At 43.2% G+C, this 16,021-nt stretch overlaps 1 protein-coding gene across 2 annotated transcripts in view; it reads right to left on the reverse strand.

The window, feature by feature from the left end:
* SGCD (sarcoglycan delta) overlaps positions 1-16,021 on the reverse strand; it is a 307,493-nt gene that overhangs the window by 131,455 nt on the left and 160,017 nt on the right. The gene's annotated exons all lie outside the window — the stretch shown is intronic.

Raw genomic sequence — 16,021 nt, forward strand, 5'->3', positions numbered from 1 at the left:
CCACTGGGATGCCCCTATGGAAAGCCTGCAGTTCATCCATCCAACCTCTCGTGAGAGCTGCTGTGGCCACACCATGCGTGGCTCTCACCTGCACTTTTTCCTGCTACCAAAATGCTCTTTCGTTCCTCCTGCACAGAGCCACACGTTGGTCAGCAGTACTGCCCACATGCACAGGCCAGATGTGGGCAGCCTGGACCAGCCCCCCAAGCTGAAATCAGCGGAGATGGATCCAGACTATGATGCTATTTTGCAGAAGACAGCACAGGATGAAACCACACGTTCATCCTGCCTCAGTTTGCAAGAGTTTCAAACAAAAGGCAAGCACACACACACAACCCCTGGTGATAGCATTTCACATCTATTTGTACAGCTTGTGACGAGTCAGTTTGTGCCAGAGCAGAAACCACAGGCCTGTGGATCACATATCAGAAGAACTGTCCATGCAGCTGAGAGTCTCCTCAACGAGCTGCCACAGCCATGATAATACTCTTTGGGTTGGCAACCAGTAACAGCTGAAACCAAAGGCGCCTAACACCTTCAGAGTCTCTTGGTATAAATAGGCTGAAACAGAAAAATACGAACTGCAGACTCACATAATTAGATTTTCAGTTGTACAAGATAATCGGGCATCTGCAGGGCTGTTTGCAAGATGATAGCAGTCCGTGCCTTCTGTCTCAAATTTCCCCATAGTCTTTATTCAGCAAACCAGTTATGGATGGGACAGGCTGTAACTTCAGTGGATCACCGTGTGTTTTGAGTTAAGCACATGCTTTAGTGCTTTGTGGCCCAGGACTTTTTATGGCAGCCTGGCTGTGGCAGGATCATTAGTCAAATCATTTAAAACATGGCAGTACAGCACTTTGAGATTACTCAGTTCTTTACACAAATACAGTAAATCAGTGGGTTTCAAATTTTTCTCACTGTGTGGACCCCTAAATATTTGACAAAGGTGGTGCATAGCCCTGTAATCATTTCATAGAGAGAGATTCCTATGTACCTTACAAAAACCTCTCCTTACTTGTCATTTTTCCCTGGGGAAGAGTCCCCAGGCCTCCCATATGTCTGTGGACCACAGGCTGGAAACCGCTGCTGGAGATAACTTAATCCCTTATTAAAAACCTAAGTGATCTCTTCTGTTTATGTGATGTACTTTCTATCTTCAGAATATTTATGCAAGCTAGCAGCACGCTGGCAGGTAGAGACATGGGGAGGTGACAGCATTAATACTGCATTTTTTCCACTGGCATAATTAGTAGGCCAAGTCTATAAATATTTACATTAAATCTGTCAGGCATCACACCAACCTCACTGATAACTTCAGGGGTGTCTTACTGTAAACTGCATTAATGCCTCACTATTTTGCCATCAAGTAACACATAAAATGCTCCTTCAAGCTAAGCCACTTTGAGTAGGTTGTTTTTATCTCTTTCTCATTTGGGTGCAGGGTTTAAAGACGCTTCAAGCATCAGAACTGTGGCTCAGGGACTGTTCTATTTTTCTGTTATTGAGCTATCATTTGTATTAGTGCCAGCGCTACCAAAAATATATGAACCTCGCAAGCATAAACCTTAAGTTGATGTCGACATAACTATCTGCCTAACTGCTATTATTCCTCAGAACTGGCAGGGTTATGAGGATTAAAAAAACCTACCAGAGCTCTTTGTGAAGATGAAAACAAATTAACCCCCCTCAAAGCTTCGGTATCTTTGCAGCTGGAGACTGCAACATGTAGGGACTTCCATTTTGTGCAGAAGATCCAAGACACCTCAATCCATGAATTTCTACATAAAGAAGAGATTTACAAAAGACAGGAAAGTTCCTTCTCTACCATTTATACCTGCCCTGACTTTTGACAGCATTTTCTAGAAGCAGCTAAAATTTATTTAGTATGCTGAATTATCAATATTCATAATTAATTTCATTTAACAAATAATACCTATTTGCATACAAAATGAAACTTGAGATTTTCATGCTGTGCAGATTTCCAGGAACCCAGTCAAGCATTCCCCAAACCTTCCTAAAAAATTCAGGGCAAACCAAATATGCAGAAAAATCAGCACGTAAACGCAGGTGTGGGTGCACCTGGAGTGGAGGAAGAAGTCAAAATGAAAATTTTATTATCTGAAATAATTAAGAAATCCCTTGGTTTGAGCTTTCCCTCCAAATAGCTTCTTTTAAAATCCATTAAATCTCTTGAAGTATCACAATAGAATAAATATAAATGTTTAAATATTTTTAATGTCTCAACTGAAAGAAATCATCCGCCAAATTATTATTTTAAATCGCCCTCAGCTTTAAGAGTCTTTTAAGAGATCTCTCGAGTACCTGTGCGCAAAGGGAGAAGCCAAGACTCATTTCAACTCCATCTCCTTAAACACAGAATCGAGGGAGCTGATGGATTAGAAAGTTAACTATTTTGGGTCAGGAACAGCAAGCTGAGGGAAGGCAACTATTGGCATTCCTGATGGATTCACCCAGCCCTGAGCACCCCGAGAGGATGAAGGGCAGTGTAATGAGACATGGAGGGGGTTCCCCAAACTTTTGTAGGTAGTGGCAGTAGTTGTAGGGGCGGAATGCTTCAGTGAAGGGAGAAAACCCTGCCCTGTGTGTGTGTGCAGGGAGTGAAGGTCTGACTTGATGGCAGGGAGCAAAATCCTGTTTAAGTGCTGGGAGTGCTGAAGGCACACAAGTCATCAAGTAATCACACAGGGCTGAGATGGACTTGTCGGACAAGTGAAAAGGAACTGGGAGAAAATGAAATGTGTGTGTGTACAAGACCGTGTGCTGGAAGCAGCCAGACCTGCAGTGCCCACATCCCCTTACATCCTCACCCACTGCCCCAGTTTCTTCACAGGAGATAAATGTGGCTACATTCTAGGAAGAAGCATAAATATAGGGTCAGTCATGAGATGCAAGATCTGCTAATTCTTGGAGACTGAAGAGGGGCAGAGCTGCTCTCGTAGACAGGTGTTCCAAGGATGCTCTGAATTTCATGCAGGTGAGAAACTCCAGGAACAGCAGAGGCGACCCTGGAGACCTTGACTCACACAACACTGAGTTATTTAGACCTGAGTACTAAATTCTCCCTTTCTATTCATCCCAGGCTTTGCAAACAGTACAATAACATAAACAAATCAAAGGAAACACAACAGAAAGGTCCTGGTTTCATGGTAATGTTACAGGTGAGCTGGGCAACAGCAGGTTAGGGCAGGAGTCAGTGTTGCTTGCACAAGGCCAAAAACACAACGTGAGTTCAAGTGAAGGATTGAGCTTTTATGAGAGGCCAGATTCAGAGAGCTGCTGCTCAGGGTCTGGAGTTCAGAAACATTCATATCTCTGCTGCTGCTATGAGACAAGGATCAAAGTGGCAAAAAGTCATCACCAAAGGCACCTTCCACTGCACAGGCTCAGGAGAGCTGTAGGCAAGGGAGGGTGGAGGATGGAGGTACCCAGCATGCCAGAACAACAGCAGGCTCACGCTTACCTATGCACACATTGATGTGCAACATCTACACTGAGAGCAGCCTTCTCCTAAGGCTCTTTTCTCCTTAGGGTCCAAACCTGCAGACTCCCTGAGCCCATATGCAGATGGCAGTGTTCCCAACCCAAAAGCTCTGTGCTGTGCTCCTTTCCCCACAAAAGCTGCAGCAGTGTTTACCTGTCAGCCAAAAAGCCACAGCCAGGACCTCTCCCAGCTCACCCCTCTACCCTAACTGCTGCTTTGTAATTATTTTGATGATTTCAGCCATTTTCAGGCTCTTCTCAGGAACAATTTAAGGCCAGCAGAGCTTGTTAATAGGTAGAACGGAAAGCGTTCCTTTTCATTTCTCTGGCACCATTAACGTAATTATCCTGAATAATTCTTAAACTACGTGGGCTGTAATTTCTAGGCAATATTACTATTACAGAGCCCTGTTCTTCCAGCCAGCATGTGTCATATTTCCCATCCAGAGGTTATTTATCAATAATCAGAAAGGTCTTAATTTACAAACAATAGGGTCTCTTCATTTGCAGCATGACAAGGGAGCAGGATGGGTTTCATCAGGCAAAAAGATCCGCCATGTCCCTGGCTTCTACTCCTCTGGCATAAGAAATTCAAGGGGAAAGAAAAAATAACACTGCAAAGATTAATTCCATACAGATATGAGAGCAAATATTCAGTTGGCAAGGCCAATAATTGTTCTTCTATTAGTCTTAACAGTATCCAAATTCATTACTCTTATCTCAGCCTTGGTTCTTTCAGAAATCAGGTTCAAGGCACAGAGCTGCCCTCTGAGCTTTGCTTAAATATGTGCCTTGACCACGGCACACTGTCACCTCAGCCTGCAATAATCATCTTCTGGGGGAACATTCAGTTTCTGTGCTAGGTCTGTTGTGGTGGACAGTTTTTGAGCATGGACATGCCACCCTTACATTTGATGCAGAGCAGTTTCTGGCCAGGCAGAGCTGTTCAGCAGCATGTGCTCATCACAGCCTTTCCCTTTCCACTCCTGACTATTTTTATTCTGTCAAGAAAGAAGCTCTGCTTGTTCTTACACTTAGGTATCCTATTATATCACAAAGTTTAACACCACCCAATGCTCCCAAATTTGGCTCCACAGAACAATTTCCGTAGGCAGCAGATCCGTATTTTCTCAGAGCAATTAGCAGGACTCTTGCAGAACACTAACGAGGTGGCCTGTCAGTCTGTCAGCAGCCCTGGACATGGCCATCTGTTTTAACAAGCTCTGGGGTGTCATTCTGGACAGCAACACTTCTGCATGATCCTGTGAGACTCCTGAGATGTGCAGCAGTGACCTTCATCCATAGTAGCTGATCCAAAGGAGAACCCTTGCCCTCCTCTTCCCGTGGCAGCATTAGTCTCTCACCATCAGGCTAGAACTATCCAGATCACACTAGACAGAGCTGAAGACACTTTTTACAATGAGGGTGGTGAGGCACCAGAACACGTTGCCCAGAGAGGTCCCTGCAAACATTCAAGGCCACGCTGGGCAGGGTTTTGACCAACCTGATCTAGTTGAAGATGTCCCCAATCATTGCACGGGGGATGGCCAAGATGACCTTTAAAGGTCCCTCCCAACCCAAACCATTCTGTGATTCTAAAACCTGTTGTACAACATCTGCTGTGGAATAAGCAGCAAGGAGACAACAGATCTGGTAGCCAAAATGGTGAGAAATCTTTGGCCAAATTCTGCAAATTCTTTATCTCTTTTTATATTCTGCAAGAGGTGCTAAGGCACGTGCTGTTCGTAAAGCAGCTCCTGACAGAATGCAGATACTTGGAGCTGTAGCACATTACAGAATGATTATGCTGATATATCAACAAATGCACACATACTCACATATTTTGAGTTTCCACAGAGAATACTGGGGAAGGTTTAAAAAGCAAATTGATAGGAAAATTAAGCTACACTGAGATTGTGTCAGAGGCAAGGAAAAAAGACGCAATGGCTTGAGAAATAAATGCATGTTCGTATGTCAGTAATCACACCTGACCTTTGCCAGAGAACTCAGTGTGGGAGAGGCATATTGGTGAGGATATGTACTCCAAGAACCATGAAAAGGCCATTGTACAAAAATTCCAGACCTGGATTTATCTACAGAGATACACTCAAGGGCCTCTCAATCTTAGCATCTCTGCTTCAGTTATCGGCAGGATGTTGCAAAGGGTAAAAAGCCACTTAATTGGGAATTCCCTTTATTTCTGTAGCTATTACCTCTCAATTTCTGAGAAGATTGCTTGTGTTTTCCTATACCTAACCAGGTTTTGGAGCCTAGGCTAGGGGAATTTCCTGTGGGCTCAACAGCATCCATAAAGCCTGCAATGTCCAAGAAAGTTGCTGAGACCATTTGTACTTGGTCTGCTCTCCTCTTCCAAGTATTTCTCTGATTCAGCAGCTGGTAAGGTTTAACTGTCCCTGTAGTGTCAGAGGGGGCTGCTGCTGCTGCTCCCAAATCTCTCTGTGACCCCAAGAGTCATGCTAAGGATGGCTGTAACAATGTTTGGCCCCATTAGAGTATAGAAGAGAGAATCAAATGTCCTGTCCCTTCCTCCACAGAGCCAGCATACAATTTGGTTCCTGGCACTGTCTCTTTATCCTTTAACCTTATAGCTATGGTCTTGGATTACCTGTGAGCACACCAACTCCAGCAGCCTCCACCAGCACGGCACTGCAGAAATCTTCACTGCAGAAGTAGAGGAATGGAATGAAGTTCCTCTTACAATGCTCATTTCTACATGGCAGAAAAGTAAGAGGCTCATTCTGTGACTCCTCTGCGTGAGCAAAACATCCTGTGGTTTGGCAACAGCAGGATCTTCTGTTCATTAGTAGGACACAGGGAAAACCTTGCCACATTCGTATATTTTGAAGTGGAATTTCATCACTGCTGTGATTAATGTCAACATCATTTCTGCCCTAAATTCTCCATTCGCTCAGGCTAAAAATACCTTCCTGGATTTCCTGATATTATCTATCCAATGAGAATCACAAAGGGAGAGAGGGCAAGGAGAGGAGAGGAAAGGAAAGAGAGGTGCTTTTTGTCTTTCATCCAGACTTTCTTTTTGGGCAAAGTAGCTGTCAGGGAGGTAGAAGAGATGTTCCAAAAATGTGAGGGATTTTACCTGCCCACATTTCTCCCCAGGTTACAACAAAAGTTTATGTGGATGCTTCTCAAGGAGTAGAAGAGTTTTCATGTTATGCCTCACTCAGAGATACATTTACAATTATAGTTTAACTCTGTGAAGTCACTAACTGGTAACTAAAAAAAGTTTATTTGCTTCTGCTTTTTTTTTTTAAGTGCCCTTGTGTCTTATTCTCATTTTCCAGATCTGTCCTGCCTTCTCCATTTCTGTGGGTTAGGGACATAGTCAAGCTGGTGTAAACTCTCCCTCCACAATAGCAGGAAACATGCAAAGTGAAAAATCCCTTTCCTACAAAACCTCTTTCCACATGCAAAGACAAGGGTCTAGAGGGGAAGCCCTATGAGAAGCAGCTGAGGTCACTTGGTCTGGTCAGCCTGGAGAACCGGAGACTGAGGGCAGAGCTCATCGGGGTCTGCAGCTCCTCCCGAGGGGCAGCAGAAGGGCAGCTCCGAGCTCTGCTCTGACAGTGACAGGACCCAGGGGACGGCCGAAGTTGTGTCAGGAGAGGTTTAGGTTGGATTTCAGGGAAAGGTTCTTCCCGCAGAGGGTGCTGGGCACTGCCCAGGCTCCCCAGGGAATGGGCACGGCCCCAAGGCTGCCAGAGCTCCAGGAGCGTTTGGACAGCGCTCTCCAGCATGGAGTGGGATTTTTTTGGATTGTCCAGTGCAGGACCAGGAGTTGGGCCTCAGTGATCCTTGTGGGTCCCATACAAGTCAGGATATTCTACGATTCTATGGTTCTAATCAATGGCTGGGTGTTTTTGTAACCCTCCACCTCACAGGAGACCAGCACAAGAGAAATTTACTCTGAACTGTCTGTGAAAACATATACACGTATTTAAGAAGTGTGATATCTAAGTCACAAGAAATGCATTGTAGCAGTGGGGTTAGATGTGAATTCTGTAGCAACTGTTTCTCAGTTCCAGAGCATCTGGCCGGAGCAGCCCTGGGCTGTGTTCACATCAGTGCTGCTGAGCAGAGCCTCCTCCTCCTCTCACCCTTACAGCTATTTATCATCATCATCACACAAATCTGGGAGCAGCTTAGCACGGTGGCACACAAGTCTCCATCCTGACTGAGGTTAAACCGATCTCCCTGCAGCACAACAGTACAGCCAGAGCCTTTCTTTTAACCTAAATCACCCAGGTAGTTACTTGGCTTGAGTGGGAGCAGGTGGGGGAACACATGTTGGGAGCACAGTCTGGAACAGTCACAGAGTTTTATGGGTTCATCATCCCAACACATAAACTTTCTCCCAGTAGGGCTCCTTTTCACTTCCCTGTTTTTATTATTGTACAGCAAGATCTGAACGGCAAATCTCTCAAAGGTTAACAGGCCTGTCCAGAAAGTGCAAGAAACAGATGGGCTACAGTCTATGAATTTTAATGCTCTACATTACAACAACTTGCTATTTCTGTACTGGAGAGCAGTCCACAATCAGCACTATTTCAGTAACTGTGAGAGATGACAGAGGCCATGGAAAGGTGCAATAACAGTTGTAAGACAACCTGCCTGCAAATAATAGTAGAAGACCACCATAAAGATGGGATGGCAGAGAAGGGAAATAACACACGAGGGAGATTCAGAGAAACCCCAGCAAGGACATCTCCACCTGCTAAAGCCTGGGGAACCAAAGGAATGTTGCTGTGCTACAGCAGGTCAGCACATTTCAGACAGATGGTGAAATTAGTGTGAAATTAGTCCAACTTGCTTTGAGAGGAAGCCCTGCTGGTGTTCACCTAAGAGAAAGGACACCTTAATGCTGGAAGTTACAGGTTGTTGCAAGCAAAAGGACAGAAATGCACCCATACACTCTCCTTATCCACTGGATGTTGAAGCTGGCCTTGTGTTTTGAAGCAAGCAATGCTTGCAGGCACTGAAACATCTCTACCAACACATTTTAGGGGAAGGGAAGGGAAGGGGAAAGGGAAAGGGAGCTGGCTACCAGTGATGCCATGATGATTTTTTTCCTTTTCTTTTATACCCCTTTTATATACCTTTTTATAACTTCTGTATTCTTAGTGGGTTTTAGCCTACATTCTTGGACTTATTTGTCAAGCTGAGAGACTCAACATTTTAGAAGCTTCATAGTTAGGGATCAAAATGCTCCAGACACCAAGGTCCTCTCCAGAACACATTTTGTAAACTAAGACAGAACCATCCAGGGGAAGGTTCATTGGGGAGGGGGGGCTCATTCAAGCCTCTCATTGGGGAATCTTTGATAGATATGCTAATTAGTAAAACCTATAATGTTATCCCAGATCTTTTGGGGGTGTGCATTGTGGTGGGCATTGAGGTGCATTCGACCTGGATGTGTACACCTAAGGATCCTTAAAATAAATACCAAGGTAAAAATCCCTTTTTCCCTTCTAACCGTGTTTGATTCTTGATTTTAAGACCACGAAAAGGCATCACCAGGACACACATGTTCAGCTCTTCACTCACTGCAATGAGTCTGCACTGCAATAACGCCTCATACACCAGGACCCAGAGAGAGCTTAGCCCTGCCTGTCCCAAATTATTTGCATTTCTATAGAAAGACAAACACAAGGATTCCTTAAAGATAAAATTTGTCACAATTAGGTGTTGGCATTTCTTCAAAATTGCCTTAAATACTTCAATCTCAAGGAAATGTGGTTGAAAATGAAGGAAAATTATGCTGATTAGTTGCTCATAATTAGATAGATTCAATAAAACCTGGTGCTTAGCATGTTTTGCATTTATACAGTCTGTATACAAAATTAACCTCAAAGATATCTCTATCATTTTTTTAGTCCTTTGCTATCAAGCACATCTGATCTGGAAAGGATCATCTTCATAAACAGATATCTCTTGAGGATTATTTAAAATCATTACTTTGCCCACAAAACTGTTCCCCCGGCGCTCCACTTTTCCCGTCTGCTATCCACATGCAAAGCTTGGAGAATTACAGATCTTAACTTGTTCTGAGAAGAAACTGGTGATTTTTGTTGGAAGCATGGTTATTTATGAAGGAAGTAAGTCTTGTTCCTACAGTGGGGAGAATGTGGAGGGGAAAAGAAAAAAGGCAGTGTCCCACTGCTCCAAATGTCTCTCAACCAGCATTCAGCCAAAACATTTGCTTGGAATGTTACCTGCTTCTTGAATCTAAAAGCAAGGATAAGAATGTACATCTCAGCACAAAACATGTCTTACCCAGGGAGCACTGATGAAGATAAAGCTACTGGCAGACTCATAAACCCTACTGCCGAAGTTTACTTGTGGGTGAAACTTCCTTCTCCTGGTCCAGATAAAGAAAATCCTGAGGAGCTAATAAGCAATTGACTGTTCTCCTATGCAAAATGGCCCTTGTGTCATGGAAGTCCTATTAATTTTCTTGGAGCCCACAAAATTAGCTAAAAATGCTTATGTAGATTAAAAAAGACAAAAGATATTTATGGAGCTTCTTTCTCTGCAGAGCAGTCAAATATGTCTTCAACCCTATATATAAGCACCTCTATTTACTACTCCGAGTATCTGCGTTTTTTCTCTCTGTGAGAAATTTTTCTTCCTCCTTCAGAGCACCATCCCCCTTTCTAAGCCAGAAGAACATGAAATAAATATGGTACTGCATATAAACAGTGCACAATATAACAGAGCTTCTAAATTCAGAGTCAGCCGAAGATATCAAGTTTTTCTTTCTCAGTGATTGATGCCCTCTAGAAGAAATAATAATTATATGGCACAAGGAGGAGGAAAAAAGGCACGTTGAATAATATAAGCATTTAGTCAAATCATAACTGAAACAGAGGGGAAAAAAGGCTTTAAAACTGCTTAGCCAGAAAAAGACAGCATTATCTGTAAAATGGATGAAAAATAAACCCCCTCCAAGCAGAAAAGAACTTCAGAAATTTGTTATACGCTAATGCCATCTACCAGACATCAGTGGAAGTAGCAGAAAGAAGTGTCAAAGAAGCCACAAACACAACAAGGATTAAGTACTTGTGCACAGCCCCAGGTCTTTATTTTCTTAGCAAGTACTGAATTCCAAACCTTGTTCTACCTTTTTTTTTTCCTTCTTAGAGAAGGGACTCCAGGGCATCCATGAATGCAAATATTTATAATTTCTTTTCATTGTCAAGGCTGCAGAAAAATCTTTGAAATTCCCCTTCCAACACAACTTTGAGGCACAATATTTATCCACACAACTTCGAACTATCATTATTGCAAGCTGATGCTCTGTTATGCAATGAAAAAATCCCTTATTTTATGTGCAATTCCACATTGTCTCAGGGCCTCTTCAGCCTGCTCTGTCTTTATCAGTGAGTCCAGACTCAAAGAGCTTTACAGGTGGTTACACTGATCATTTAATCCCAGTCTTTACCTGTATGTGGAAACCAGTTTCCAAGGAGTGCCTGATAACTGTAAAGGGGTTTCTACTCACCTTCTTGTCCCAAATGGCCCTGATTTATACCCAGCTCTAAAACACAGCCCAAGGAGCTGTGCCAAACTTTTAACAACATGGCTGCTTTTCTAGGAGAAAGTTTTCCACTGCCACTTTTCAAGCCCAAAGCTCAGGTTTTACCAGTATCCATCAATGTTCCTTTTGGACATCCACCAGAAATAAACTGCAGATGCCTGATCAGTCTCAAAACTGAAAAATAGATGCAGTTGCAAAATCTGCCACTGCCATGCCATGGACACAGAGTCCATCTGCTGATGCAGAAAGTGGGAGACAGAAAAAGCAATATCTGAAAGCAGCAGAGCACGATGTGGACCTGAACCATTTTGAGAGACTTGAGAACACTTCCATTTCAAAAGGAACATCATCTATATATGTCTTCGTTCTTTCAGACAAAACCTCGTTTCTTCCTAAACTGATCTACAACCTACCCCAAACTTCTCCCCAAACTTACCCCAAACTAACAAATTTTGTTCGCCTTTCAGTCCCTAATACCTCTTCAGGAAAATATTCCAGAAATTCTGACAATTGAAAAGAATCTAATTTTCTGTTTAAATGTATTCAGATCAACAACACGTCTTTGCATCAACTTTAGCTTTTTTTTTTTTCCCGCCTTGAAAAAACTCCATAGTTTCAGAAGTATTTACTGATACCAACTAACAGAGGCGCTATCCAGAAATTCTGCCAGTATTTGTCTTTTTCTGCTCTTCCAGAAGGGCAGAAACAAAAGCTGTTTAGCTGCTACACTTGGTCTGTGCCTACAATGGAAAGGTCCAGTGATGAAGCCATACTGAATAGCCATGGATTAAGAAATTGCAGCAGTTCTAGGAGCTGCTGTTGATTCAAGGTGAGAGGAATTGCACTGAGCTGGAGTTAGCTGGCAATGCACAAAGAGGAATTTCCATGTTGTCAAAAATCTTCCGCCGTGTCTGATTCTGGCATTATTTCCTACTGGCTTGCTAAGAAAAAACGAGCCCTCATCACACTCCTCTGGTGCTTTCTTTGCTCCTCAGATGAATATTCTGGGAGTGCAAATAAAATCTACAACAGCAGCAATTTATTTTCTGCCTCTCACAGGAAGGACTGGAGGCAGCCAGGCTTTTGTATCAAGAACTGGAAGCCTCCCTGCCAGCTCTCAGTTCCTCTCCTCCTTCTGCTCTTTGCTTTCTGGGAAATCACAGCCACAAGGCACGCCAAGGCCGCACCAACGTGGTGCTGGTTCTCAGCCCCATCTCTACAGCCCTAAGAGCCCGTCTGACACGCAGGAAATTTAGCCATGAAGATCCAGACCCAGGCTTCCGAACAGCAGAGAGAGAATGCACAGGCAGACCCAAACTGGGCAGAGAATCAATACTGGGGAGGAATATCTCATTATTATTGCAATACAAGTCTAGGATTTAAAAAGTCCATGTCAGAAGAACTGAGACATGCCATCACAAATTTTTTATCAGCTATCCATGGGGCTTTTAAGCTTCCAGCTTCCCAGAGTAACAGTTACACTTGAAACCATGAACTTTCTTTTTCTCTGCCTCCAAAATTGCAAACACACAGTGTAACAGTGCTTAAACTTGTTGGCCCTCCTCTCTTATAGAGCAGTCACTGCCTCTGTTTTACTTTTCTTTCCCAGGGTTCTGGCAGCACGTGGGTTAATGGGACAGTTATTTGAATGAAAGGCATTTCCAATAAATCAGCAGATAGCAAAAGGGAAAAAGCACTAGAGTAATCTCTTCTGCTCACAGTTTCATTATGCTCTTGGCTTTGAGCCATTATAAGGTAAATCAGTCAAGTCATGTTGCACAGACATTTCTGAAAGAACAGTTTTTTAAATCACTTGGTAAGCCACTCTCCTTGTTTTGAATGGAGAATCCTGCTTATTTTGTATGGCACTTTATGCCCATTTAGAAGTTGTGAAAAGGAGAGCTGCAGTCAGAGCTGGAGCTGTGTGATTTGGCTGCAGAGGGCTTTCCCCATAGCCCACATCCTCCTTTCCCTGCTGCATCAGGCCTGATGACAGCACCCCAACAAATGGACACCCACTCCCTCTCCAGTTCCCTTTTGGCAACAAACCTCACAATAATGCTGACTAAAGAAGGGATCACTGCTTGTAGTACCTTGGCCTGGGCAAGTCTGCTCAGCTGGTGACATTCTCTAGGGCTCTCCCCAGCTTTTAATTTCCATCTGGTGTTCTCTCACCACTCGCTGGCTCACGGCTCCTCGACAAACATGGAAAAATGCAAAAATGCCCTGCTTTCACCACTGGGAAGACTATCCTGGGATGAAACTCCCAGAATAAGGAAATGGAGGCTACTGGCAAAAATATTACAGTTTTGACAGTCTCTTCATGCTCTTTCTCCCCCACAACACTGGTGTGATCAAGAGGAGGCAGAACAGTGATGCAGCAGCAGCAGAACATCGTGGACAGAGAAATGGGGGATGCAGACAAGGCAAATACCACATAGCTGCAAATGGCCTTGAAAGCACCAGCTTGTCCCTGCACAAACTGTCTCCCAGCCATTCTAATGGGTTCAAACATCACACAGTGTCACTAATGTTCAGTATTTTTCCTTTTACAACTCACAGCTTTCAACTAAATGCATTCATCCTATTTCCCCCCCCATTCCCACACTGTACCCCCCCCAAAGTCACTGAAAGTACCTTTACCTTAATGATTTGGAGTCTCACACAATTTACTGAAATACTGAACATCAGTTATAAAAGCCACACATAAAAGCCAAACACACTATAAGAATCTCAGGGTAACACAGCAAAAGCATCCTCACAGGCACTCCAGCTGAGAGAAACCCCAATTAATGCCTTACACAGAAACACAAGCTCTTCATGCTTAACCCTCAGATTTTAAGTGGGACCTCAATGTTTGCTGAAAGTAGCTGTGGCAAACTTTAAACATCTAATTTTTGACTGTTCAGAACAGAGTGATGGCTGCCTGCTTTTGCCCTGCAACCATCCACCAACCTCTCACTCGGCCTAGGTTAGCACAGCAAGCAGCTACTGCAAGAGGCAGAGACTCCTCACCAGTTTCTAAACTAGTTGACAGACACTTCCAGCTGCTTTTCAATGCATATTCCACTGTCAATCAAAATTACAGGGTATAATTAAGCAGGGAACAGCCAAGCAATGTCTGTCTTCTACCCAAGAACCCAATGAACAGATTAATTTACCAGCGAAATAGAGTAAGATGAATTCCTCTAAAAATAAACCCCTGAGAGACAAGGCACCAGCAGTTTCTTTCCTATCTAGCAGCAGGTTAAATATTGTATTTTTTCTGCAAAGCAGAGTTTCAAAAGCTGTCAAGAACTCAAACCTTTCTGTATCATCCCATATTAATACCGGTGATCTCTGTTCAACTTACAAATTGCAAATTCAGCTCGTGGAGACATCAGTGGGTCCTTCAGCCTCATGACTGGGGTAACATAAATGGCACCACATGTCAGAAGGATGATGAGGTGCCACACAAACCACTGCAGAGTTGGCATAACCTGCCCTGAGCTGTTGTAGGTTCCTGAGATCTTTTAAATATCTTGCTCTACCTGACATTTCTTTGTGCAGTAGGTATTATATTCACTTTGCATCGCTGAACTTTAATTACTTTGACAACTTGCAGGGGACTTTTTAAATAATATTTGATTTAATCAACAGGTTTTTTTCATTGTAATGTTCGGTAGCAGCAACAGATCATGCTAAGATAATGAAAAGCATTGGAGCAGCTGAAAACTTAATTAAAACACGTAAAAATTAATTATACCGCTCATCATTGATTTTGTCTGAAAAGGCTGATATTGCAAATAGGAAATCAAAAGCAGGGAGGTCATGTAGAGAATCGCTGATGTGAGAGTGATAAATTACAGAAAAAATACATCCAGCCTGAGAGGAGCCATTCACTCCAGGTCGACGATCCCATGCTGAGCTGAATTCCATCCCACATCACTAAATTGCCAATCAAGCATCAATAAGGAGGCTGATTAAGGTGAAGCCAGAAGAATGGGGTGCACGGAATAGAACTGTTATGTAGAATGTTGTATGTGAGATCAGAATCACACGATTAATAACGTCAGCTTTTACAGGATCTTCTTCTGCCTCTGTGCCAAAAAAAGAAACAAACCAACCCCAAAAAAGAGTTTAGTAGTGTAACTGTGAAATGCCACTCCTCAGGCTCTCCAGAAATGCCTCAGATGTGTGCCTGGATTAGGACTACACTACCTGGTGTTGCAAAAAGGGATTAAAGCATCACTTAATGCCCATAACTAACCAGGACCCTGCTCACGCCTGCTATCAGTCCCAGTGTTAGGGAGGCAAGGGGAGCAGCCAGATGTTCTTACCCTTTCTGCTTTATTCTGAAAAGAAGAATGTACTGTCCTCTAGTTTAAATAATAATTCTCTCTCCCTCCTGTCAGTTCCTGAACTTGTTTATAAAGCATATTATATCCTATTTTCACTTGAATCAGTAGAGCCAGCTAAGGTACCCTTTGAATAAAATACCACAGTACAGAAAGGCCAACTTGGTATCAGCATAAATTTTATCCAGAGCTCTACCACAGACTCCTTTGGGCAAGTCACTTAACTACTCCGAGCCTAAAGTCTGGAATGAAGGAAATACTGCTTTATCAAACTCAGCAGAAAGACTATCTAATATTTATAAAGCACTTTCTGATCCTCCAGTAAAGACCATGGAAATGTAAAGAAGTACTGACCCAGATAAGGGTTAAGAGCAGAATCTTTTTTCCAGTGAGAGCTCTCAAATGACCTTGCAATGTTAGGATTTATTTTCAAGGCAAAGGAAGATCTGTCAGGTCCAGGAGCCATGTTTTGCTCGAACTGCAGATGACTTGCTATCAACAAGGAAACAAGTTTAGTCACTGATCCAAGTGTCAGGAGCTGCCAAATCAGTGCTTTGATGAAATGTCAGGAATACTAACGTGGTTTCAGGGCTGCACTGATTGA

This window comes from Corvus hawaiiensis, chromosome 15 (assembly GCF_020740725.1).
Source record: "Corvus hawaiiensis isolate bCorHaw1 chromosome 15, bCorHaw1.pri.cur, whole genome shotgun sequence".
NCBI classification, from domain to species: Eukaryota; Metazoa; Chordata; class Aves; order Passeriformes; family Corvidae; genus Corvus; species Corvus hawaiiensis.